Raw genomic sequence first — 10900 nt, 5'->3', positions numbered from 1 at the left:
AAGGCTGAATTTTTTACGATAGTTAGTAAATCTTGCAAAAGATAACCCCCATCCAATTTTGATCGGAGGGGATTTTAATTTTCTTAGATTTCCTCACGAGAAAAGTAAAGGCCATTTCAATGGACATTGGCCTTTCTTGTTTAATGCTGTCATTGATAGCTTAGACTTAAGAGAAGTGTTCATGTCCGATCAACAATTTACTTGGGCCAACAGCTTGCCTGAATCCACGTATGAAAAACTAGATCGCGTGTTGATGGATACCGATTGGGGAGATAAATACCCTATGGTGTCGGTTTGTGCACTATAACGTATCGAAAAATTGTCTGACCATGGTCCTATCCTCCTACCTACTGGGAATCCTAGACCTGTTTGTAAACGTCCGTTCAAGTTTGAACTTGGCTGGCTACATCGAGAGGGGTTCCACAAAATGGTTAGGACGGTTTGGGAGAGACCGGTCTCGGGTACCACTTTAATTTTGAGATGTAATAATAAGATGTGGGCAATGCGCAAACATCTCTCTGGTTGGGCTGCCCATATGGCTAGTATTCTTAAAAAAGAGAAGACTCGCTTATCAGATGTGATTGATGAGCTTGAGGCTTTTGCGGAGGTAAGACCACTATCTCCGTAAGAGATTGAACTCAAGAATCAGTCCAATGCGCAGATAGCGAGTCTTCTACGCGAAGAGAAACTTAAATGGTATCAACGTTCCAAAGCCCAATTTATATTAGAAGGAGACTCAAATACACGATATTTCCATGGCTTGGCCAATGGGAGACATTGGAAAAAACGTATTCACTCTCTGATACAAGATGAAGGGCTGATTGAAGGCCATGAGGAAATCAAATCCTACATTACGAACTATTATAAAGGTCTGTTTGGTCCTCTAGAGAAAAGTGCATTTTCTTTAAACAAGGACTGAACAGATGACATACCCCAAGTATCTATGGAAGAAAATGGACTTCTGACCGCACCTTATTCAGAGAAAGAGGTTCAGAATGTAATTTTCCAAATGGAATGTAACAAAGCATAAGGTCTAGATGGTTTTCCAGCCGAGTTCTATCAAACCTTTTGGGATACTATTAAATCAGACCTTCTAGATTTATTCAGTGCTCTACACATGGAACAACTAGAATTATTTCGTCTAAATTTTGGTGAAGTAATTTTGTTACCGAAAGTTAATGAGGCAGAAAGGATTCAACAATATAGACCTATTTGCCTTTTAAACGTAAGTTTCAAGATTTTCACGAAAGTTGCCACCATTAGACTTAATACGGTTGCAGATCATGTTGTTCATCCATCACAGCCCGCTTTCATGCAAGGAAGAAATATCCTGGATGGAGTGTTGGGTTTGCATGAGACGGTACATGAGATGTATACTAAGAAATTACATGGGGTTATTTTAAATTAGATTTTGAAAAGGCGTATGATAAGGTCAAGTGGTCTTTCCTACAACAGACTCTCAAGATGAAAAGTTTTTCTCCTGAGTGGCGTTCTCTGATCAATGATTTTGTGTATGGAGAAAGTATGGCAATCCGGATTAATGATGATACCGTACAGACACGAAAATGGTTACGCCAAGGGGATCTGTTGTCACCAAAGTTGTTTAACATTGTAGCAGATATGCTGGCTATCCTGATAGAGCGGGCCAAGTCTGAAGGTTAGATTGAAGGTGTGATTCCACATCTGGTCGATGGTGGTTTATCTATCCTCCAATATGTCGATGATACGATTCTATTTAGGATCACGATCTCGAAAAAGCTCGCAATCTGAAATTAATTTTGGCGGCATTCCACAGTTGTCGGGATTAAAAATAAATTTCTATAAAAGTGAATTGTTATGTTTCGGTGATGCCCAAAATGATACAACTCTATATGCAGAGTTTTTGGTTGCGGGCAAGGCCAGTTTCCTATTCGCTATTTGGGTATTCTGATACATTATCGGAGACTCACAATTGCTGAATGGAAAATAGTGGAAGAAAGATTACAAAAACGTCTTAGTAGTTGAAAGGGTAAATTGTTGTCCATGGGAGGAAGATTGGTACTCATTAATTCGGTACTGACAAATATGGTACTGTACATGTTATCCTTCTTCCTAGTACCAAAAGGAATTCTGCATAAACTCGATTACTATCGATCCAGATTCTTTTGACAAGGGGACAGCGAGAAAAACAAAGATCGACTGGTTAAATGGAGCATAGTTTATAGTCCCAAAGATCAATGAGGGCTTGGAGTTCATGACTTAGAAGTCAAGAATTCAGCCCTGCCAGGTAAATGGCTGTTTAAGCTTCTTACTAGAGGATGGAATTTGACAAACTATGCTTAGGAAAAATTATATCGGCTCGAAGACGTTATCCCAAGTGGTTTGGAAACCAGGAGATTCACACTTCTGGGCTGGTCTCATAGCGGCAATGAATGTCTTCGTCCGCCATGATACTTTTTTGATCAAGAATGGAGCACATATATGGTTCTGGGAAGACATTTGGTTAGACAATTCACCCTTAAGTGAACAGTATCCTGCCTTGTATAGTATTGTTCGTCGCAAAAGTGATACCATTGCCACGGTAATGGCTACCTCGCCTCCGAATGTGACGTTCAGACGGTTCTTGCTTGGGCAAAGGCTGTTAGCATGGAATTCCCTAATCCACCGGCTAGAAGATATACAACTATCGACCAAACCAGACGAATTTAGGTGGAATCTTCATGTAGATGGCACTTTCTCGGTAAAATCACTGTACAATGCGATCCTTCATTCTGACATACCAGTTGATAATAATAAGAAAATTTGGAGGATGAAGATACCATTAAAAATATAGATTTTTGGATGATATCTTCGTCGAGAAGTTATCCTCACCGAACATAATCTTGTTAAGCGAATCTGGCATGGAAGTACCCAGTGTGTTTTCTGTCAACATGACGAAACTATTAAACACATTTTCTTCATGTGCCAATTTGTGAGATCTATATGATCAGCCATCCAAGTAGCGTCTAGCTTGTATCCTCCGACTAGTGTGGCCAATGTCTTTGGCAATTAACTTCATGGTATCGATTCGAGGTTCAAGTTACTTCTTAGGGTGAGGGCGCTAGCAGTTATCTGGGAGATTTAGCTAACTAGAAATGACAAGATTTTTAACGATAAAAATTGCTCCATTTTGCAGGTTATCTATAGATGTACATGTACTCTCCGTTTGTGGTTACCTCTTCAGCGAGTGGAGAATCGAGACCTAACTTCGGAGGTCTGTACACGATTGGAGGCTGCGGAGAGGGATACTTTTTTCCTACATGGGTGGCAGCATAGTCTACGGATTGAAGCCTCACCCACACCTTAGGCGTCTTATGTTTCATCGCTTCGATATATATTTCGTCTAGTTTTGTTTTATACGATCTTTGACTTATATAAACGGCTGTGTGCATCCTGGTTATGCAGAGACTTGGTGTAATCTATACCTAATAATAAAGAAAATATCGTTTCCGTGGTTTGGTCCGTTTGGTCCGTTCGTTTCGCCTGACCGATGACTTTGTATCGTAGTCGTAGTATGTCTTGGTTGGTTCGTTTTGTTCACGTACGCATTTTGGGCCTCCAGCTGTTGGGCCTGCTCCGCCAGCACAAATCATCAGTGACGCAACATGATTTGGAGTTCCTTCATACGTCGCCTGCCCTTTTCTTCGAAGCAAATAACTCAAGGTGACCAGGTCGATCCGGTTTAGGCTGTGTGGTGGACTCGTTTTCTAGCTCCTATCCAATGGTTTGTGGTCTCTCTCTCTCTCGATGAACTCGAACAGCAGAGAAGATAGAGGCTAAGGTTTTGTGCGGGTGAACAACTGAACCGCTTTTCTGGTTCTCTTCTTCCTTTTATTCTGATCGATTACAAGTCGTGGAGATCATGCCCACCTACTAGGACGTGCCATCCCACGTCCAGGAACAGGTCCACGCTTAGCTACAATCTAGGATCAGCTCTCGTACATGCACAAGACTGATCCTTTTGCTAACAGAAAATGTTGACTGACGAAACTGAATAAACGCTAACTGACGAAACTAAAGAACGGCTAGTTATTTCAACAAACTCCCCCTAAGCTAGCCGTGATCATTACTTCACCTGCACCATGCCAATCTTCGCGCGGAGCTCCAGAAACCTGGTTCGGCCAAGGGACTTGGTGAGGATGTCGGCGAGCTGGTTGTCGGTGCTGACATAGTCGACGTCGACCTTGCCTGCGTCGATGCACTCGCGGATGAAGTGGTAGCGAAGCTCAATGTGCTTGCTCTTATCATGGAAGACAGGGTTCTTGCACAGTTGAATCGCCGATTTGTTGTCGATGAAGATGGTGGTGGCTCCCTGCCGTTGCTCGACCATGTCGTGCATCAGCCGCTGGAGCCAAACTCCTTGGCATGCCGCCGTCGTCGCAGCGACATACTCAGCTTCACAAGAACTGAGTGCCACGATCTTCTGCTTGACTGAGTGCCAAGTAACTGGATTGTTGCCCAGCAGGAAGAGGACTCCAGATGTGCTCCTTCGATCGTCCACGTCTCCGGCCATGTCCGAGTCACTGTACCCAGTCAGCTTTTCTTCTCCCTTTGCCGTGAAGCTGCACCCAAGGTTGATCGTCCCCGCGATGTACCTCAGCAGGTGCTTTACTGCAGCAAGATGCTCTGTTGTTGGAGCCTCCATGAAACGGCTCACATATCCCACGGCGAAGGAGATGTCCGGGCGTGTGTGCACCAAGTAACGTAGGCACCCAACTATGCTCCGATAGAATGAAGCATCAGTGGGTGGCGCCTTGCTGTACTTGCTTAGCTTCAGTCTTGGCTCCATTGGCACTAGTGCAGGATTGCACTCCGCCATGCCTGCCCTCTGCAGAAGCTTGCTTGCATATGCGCCTTGCGACAGAGTGATGCCGTTCGCGTTCTGGTTCACCTCGATTCCAAGATAGAACTTGAGGGGTCCAAGATCGCTCATGCTGAACTTGTCCTGCATTTCTTTCTTGAACCTCGTGATCTCGCCGGCATCAGCTCCGGTGACGATCAAGTCATCCACATACACCCCAAGGAGAAGACGGGAACGTCCCTGACCTCGGGCGTACATGGCGTGCTCTGAGGGGCTGCTGCAGAACCCCAGTTCCTTGAGCGTGATGTCGAGCTTGTGGTTCCAGGCACGTGGCGCTTGACGGAGGCCGTAGAGGGCCTTGTGGAGGCGATACACCTTGCCCTCCCCGCCGTCGAGCGAGAACCCCGGCGGCTGGGCGACGTAGACCTCCTCCTTGAGATCGCCGTTGAGGAAGGCTGATTTGACGTCGAGGTGGTGCACACTCCACTGCTGCTGAGCAGCGATGGCCACCAGCACGCGCACGGAGTCGAGACGCGCCACCGGTGCAAAGACCTCCTCGAAGTCGATTCCTTCCCTCTGCACGTACCCCTTGGCAACCAAGCGAGCCTTGTGCTTCACCACAACTCCGGCCTCGTCCCGCTTCGTCTTGTACACCCATTTGAGGCCTATCGGACGGTGACCTGCAGGGAGTTGAGTCAGTGTCCAGGTGCCATTGTCCTCAATGGATGTCAGTTCCTCCAGCATGGCCTGCCTCCAGCACTCGTGCGGTTCGGCTTCAGCAAACGAGGTTGGCTCCTCCTCGATCATGAGCAGGTGATCAGTGCTCCTAGCAGATGCTGCACCCCTGCCCATTAGATCAGCGACGGGCCGAAACCGATGTGGTTCCTCGGCGTCGTCTGCTGCGTCTAGGAGCTCACTGAACGACGACGGTGGTGAGACGAAGCGCACCGGTGGTCCTGTGGAAGGATCCTGGCTGGGTGTCTCTGTCGCGGTCGAGGACGACGCTCCCCCGAATGCTGGCGTCGGTGCTGTGGCCATGGTGGCGGGCGATGCCACGCCCTGCTCTTCTGTGGCAGCGGACTGTGGCGAGTCCACCGGCTCTGGAGCTGGTATGTGCGTGCCTCCGCTCACCATGTACTCGACGACGAGGGGAGTGTCACTGGCCTCCTGCTCAGTTTCTGACCAGTCCCATCGGCCGTCCTCGTCGAACACCACATCGCGCGAGCTGGCCTCCTGCTCAGTTTCTGACCAGTCCCATCGGCCGTCCTCGTCGAACACCACATCGCGCGAGACGTGCACTCGCTTGCCAATGGGGTCGTAGAGACGGTAAGCCTTGGAGCCTGGTTCGTATCCCAGGAGCACCATCCTTGTGCAGCGATCATCCAACTTCTTTGCGCCTGGGCGAGTGATCTTGACGTAGCCAATGCAGCCAAACACCCGGAGGTGCTCCACATCAGGCTTCCGTCCATGCCACGCTTCGAACGGCGTGGTGCCATTCATGCTTCTGGTGAACGAGCGGTTGAGGATATACACCGCAGTCACCACCGCCTCGGCCCAGAAGCGGTTTGGCATGCCCTTGGCCTTCAGCATGCTACGCGCCATGCCCACAACCGTTTGATTCCGACGCTCAACAACTCCATTCTGTTGAGGGGAATACGGTGCAGTGAGGTGACGCTGGACACCGTGATCGGCGAAGAACGCGCCAAGGGAGTTGGATGTGAACTCCCCTCCGCGATCAGTGCGGAAGGTGCGGAGTGGACGGCGAGCCTGGAGTTCGGCGCCGACCTTGAATCTCTTGATCGCTTCCTCGGCGCCATCCTTGGTGGTCAAGGGGAGCGCCCACATGTAGCGGCTCGCATCGTCGACGAGCAGCATGAAGAAGCGCTTGCCGCCAGGTGTGGCCGGCGTGATGGGGCCGCAGAGATCAGCGTGCACCAGCTCGAGCGCGTCGGTTGCGCGGTACTTGGCCTTCTGTGGGAACGGAGCCCTCCGCTGCTTGCCGACGAGGCACGCGTCGCACAGCTGCTCGACGTGCTCGACAGTGGGGAGGCCATGCACCATGCCTTCCCTGGCCATGCGGCGCATGGCGTCGAAGTGCAGGTGCCCGAACCGCGCGTGCCACCGCCACGCGTCGTCGCCATGTTGCGCTGCCAGGCACACAGGAGCCGCAATCTCCAGTTTCACCACATAGAGACGTCGAGCGTTGCGTCGTACCTGGGCGAGCTGGTTCCCGTGGCTGTCCACGAGCGTCATGACGCCGGCGCTGATGTTGACGTCGCATCCGTTCTCGTCCAGCTGGCCGAGGCTGACGATGCTCGTCTTGAGACGAGGGATGAAGTAGACGTCCGTCAGTGCGCGCTGGCGTCCGGAGCGTATGGTGAAGAGCACGGTACCACGACCGTGGATCCCCACCGTGGAGCCGTCGCCGAACTTGACGCTCCCGGTGATTCGCTCGTCCAGCTCCGCGAACGACGCGCGATCTCCGGACATGTGGTTGGAGGCGCCGGTATCGAGGTACCACCGCCCGTCGCACGGCTCCCCCTCTGCGCCGAGGTTTGCTTCTGCCCGTGCTTCGTTGAGGAAGACCTGGCCGCCCACGTTCTCAGGTACAAGCGATGCGGCGGTGACCACGGCCATGAGGAGAGCAGGATCGCCATCGTGGCCATCGTCCCCGTCGGCCTGTCGTACCAGGTGCGCCTCCTCCCTCTTCTTTTTCCTGCAGTCACGGGCCCAGTGCCCTTTCTTACCGCAGTAGCGACACAAGTCGTCGCGCGCCGCGCCGCTGGGGTTGCCGTCCCGGCGCTGGCCGTCCTTGCCGCGGTCGCGCCCCTTTTCTCGGCGGCGATCATTGCCAGATCCGCCACCGGAGGAGCCGCCGCTCGACGATCCGCCACCGTGGAATTTGGCGCGTGCGCGCCACTCTTCCTCGGTGAGGAGAAGCTCACCAACGCCCGTGGTGAGGTCGTGGTCGAGGGCGTACCGCTCCTCTGCGGCCTTGAGGCGCCCCACCAACTCGTCGATGGAGAGCGTGTCCAGATCGACCAAAGTCTCGATCGACAAGGCGATCTGGCTGTAGCGCCGCGGAAGGACAGAGAGTATCTTGCGGACGGAGTCTCCCTCCGCCACAACCCTCCCGAGGAGGGCAAGCTGGCTCACCATGCCCGTGAGGCGGATGGCGAAGTCATCTACGGTCTCGCCCTCCTTGAAGCGGATCGCGGCGTACTCCTTCGCCAGGGTGCCTGCCCTCGCGTCGCGGACGCGGGCGACGCCGAGGCGCATCGTCTTGAGCGCGTCCCAGGCGCCCTTGGCGGAGCCCTTTGAGGCCAGGGTCGCCATCATCTCCGGCGGAACACCGCGGAGGATCGCCTCGAGTGCAAGCCGATCATCGGCGCGCACTGCGGTGCCGTGCTCGATCGCGTCCCAGAGGAACCGACCCTCGAGCATTATCTGCATCAGGATGGACCAATCCGCGTAGTTCGTACGCGTAAGTTGGGGCCAGTTACCTCCGTCATTGCGCACCATTCGCTGCTGTGGAGCTCCACCAGCCACGGCGTCCTTGCCGTCGGTGAGCTGAGCGGCAGGTGTCCCTGGAGGAGGGCTGGCGCCGGTCGCGGATGCCGACGCATCCGCGATCCCCTTCTTCGCGCCGGTGTTGTCCGTCTTGCCCGTCATCTCGACGGCAAGGATCTCTCAAAACTCTCGCTCTGATACCAAATGTGGTCTCTCTCTCTCGATGAACTCGAACAGCAGAGAAGATAGAGGCTAAGGTTTTGTGCGGGTGAACAACTGAACCGCTTTTCTGGTTCTCTTCTTCCTTTTATTCTGATCGATTACAAGTCGTGGAGATCATGCCCACCTACTAGGACGTGCCATCCCACGTCCAGGAACAGGTCCACGCTTAGCTACAATCTAGGATCAGCTCTCGTACATGCACAAGACTGATCCTTTTGCTAACAGAAAATGTTGACTGACGAAACTGAATAAACGCTAACTGACGAAACTAAAGAACGGCTAGTTATTTCAACATGGTTCCCAATATATACACACAGATCACGAGAACGATGAGACGAGATCCATGAGGCGAGATCGACGAGATGGAATCCATGATACGAGATCCATGAGACAAGATCGACCAGAAACTATACGTGCCCTTGTCCCCGCCGCACCGCGCGCGCCTCCCCTGGCCTCCAGCTACGGCAGCGAGGTAGGAGACGCGCGCTGGCCGCGATGTCCTAAATCCCTAATCCTGCCCAGCTCCAGCCATGAGAGTCTCACGGAGGAGGACATGTTAGTCACGTTCATGAACTTAAAAGCAGATGGACGACGAGGTGCCCCTCATCACCATCGAGTTTTGCCGGCCGGGACGACTACCTGCTCAAGTACCGGTACTCTGGAGTCGCTGGCTTGGCCTCCAGCTGAGAAAGATCTTGTTCGGTGCAGGTATACGCGCGAGCTGCTCGCTATTTGCCTTTGCTCGGCTAGCTTCGTGCTCAATACAATCGTTTTCGTTTGTATATTAAGAGCAACGACAATGTTGCGTTCAACTCCCTTACAGAGATGGAAATATGGGATCGATCAGTTTGGCTTTGCCTATAATATGAGCTTGCCCACTTCATTTTACTGGACAGAGGGATGTTCCTGTTTCGATTTGTTGAATTGACTGGATGCGTCTTCCGTGGAGATGGCGCTTGAACATCAATTTCTATGTACAAACTGGTCTGATTTAATTAGGCAACCAAATTTGATTCTTGTCCATCTCGTGAAGCAAGCGACACATACATGCATATGGTTCAGACTTGAGACCCAATGACCCACTCCATATTTGCACGTGCAAGACAGCCCAAACAGGCCACGAGTGACAAAGCAAACATGCACCGACGTCTTGGCAAACCGGGCCACCGACCGAGTCTCTTACTGGTTTATATACTGCCTTTGTCACATAGAATATGTCCGAGATTTATCAGAATTTAGATGTATCTAGCTACTATTTAGTGTCTAGATACATCTAAATTTAGACAGATCTCCAACATGTTTCGTGGGACGGAGGGACTAAAACGCTTTTGAATAATCCACATTCATTGATTTTATATTTGCTTTATCATTTGCTCAGAATTTGATAACGCGAGATTACAAGTTGATGATCTACTACATACAAGAAAATGTTAATGTTATAATCTAGAGAAATATTTTTGTACTTACAGGCATGTGTTTCAATCAAAGTGGGATTTGCCAGTGAACTTCAAGAACAGTTCTACCTTATATTTGTTTATATTTCATTAGTTGGCTATATAGGAATTAGTTGGAAAGATATTGATAAAGACATGCAAAAGATCGCCTACATCATCTGTCTATCTGGTAGACAATTTTTTCATGGTTAAAAAGTTATTTTATAAAATTTAAACCGTAGCAACACATGGGTGACAAATAAGAGAACTATTAACGCGGGTGTTTTTCTTCAATATTTAAGTATTTATTTCTCCCGATGCAACGCACGGGCATTTCTGCTATTGCTTTCTAAAAATAATAAAGCATCCTTTATCAAAAAAAGATAAGTTGTTGTGCTGCGACACCGAGGTGCGGGCCAATGATGACGGCTCTGTTCCCGGCCTGCCAACGGCAACTTGGCACATTCAAAGCCTGACCACTCTTAGTCCAAAAGCTAGCAAGGGCCGGCGGCGTGGCGCGTACGCCTGTGGACGAAGATCGTGTGTGTTCATATTCCTCGGTGTGGCTTTGCATCAGTTTTAATTACCACCAGCAAGCTCGCTCGGTAGCGTTGTCATCTCCGATAGCAGGATGCATGTGTTCTGATGACAACGAGCACACAAAGTTTCCCGGAACGTGGAAGGGCATAGCCCGTGCAAGCGTGCACGGGAGTATCTTCGATCTTGCCGATGTGAGGCGCGCAGTAGGCTACATACACATACAGGGTCTGCTTTGTGCGTTTCGTTGGTTGGGTTGGAAGCCTTGGATGAGAGTGCATTTTCAGAACCGGGCGGCATGTGAACCCGCACCAACTCGGTGTCTCATTGGTCCAGAAATGTCAGTGGGGCCCAGTACTGGAGATGGGAATTTGCGTAT

This window comes from Lolium perenne, chromosome 6, assembly GCF_019359855.2.
Source record: "Lolium perenne isolate Kyuss_39 chromosome 6, Kyuss_2.0, whole genome shotgun sequence".
Classification (NCBI taxonomy): domain Eukaryota; kingdom Viridiplantae; phylum Streptophyta; class Magnoliopsida; order Poales; family Poaceae; genus Lolium; species Lolium perenne.
This window is presented reverse-complemented; position numbering follows the sequence as displayed.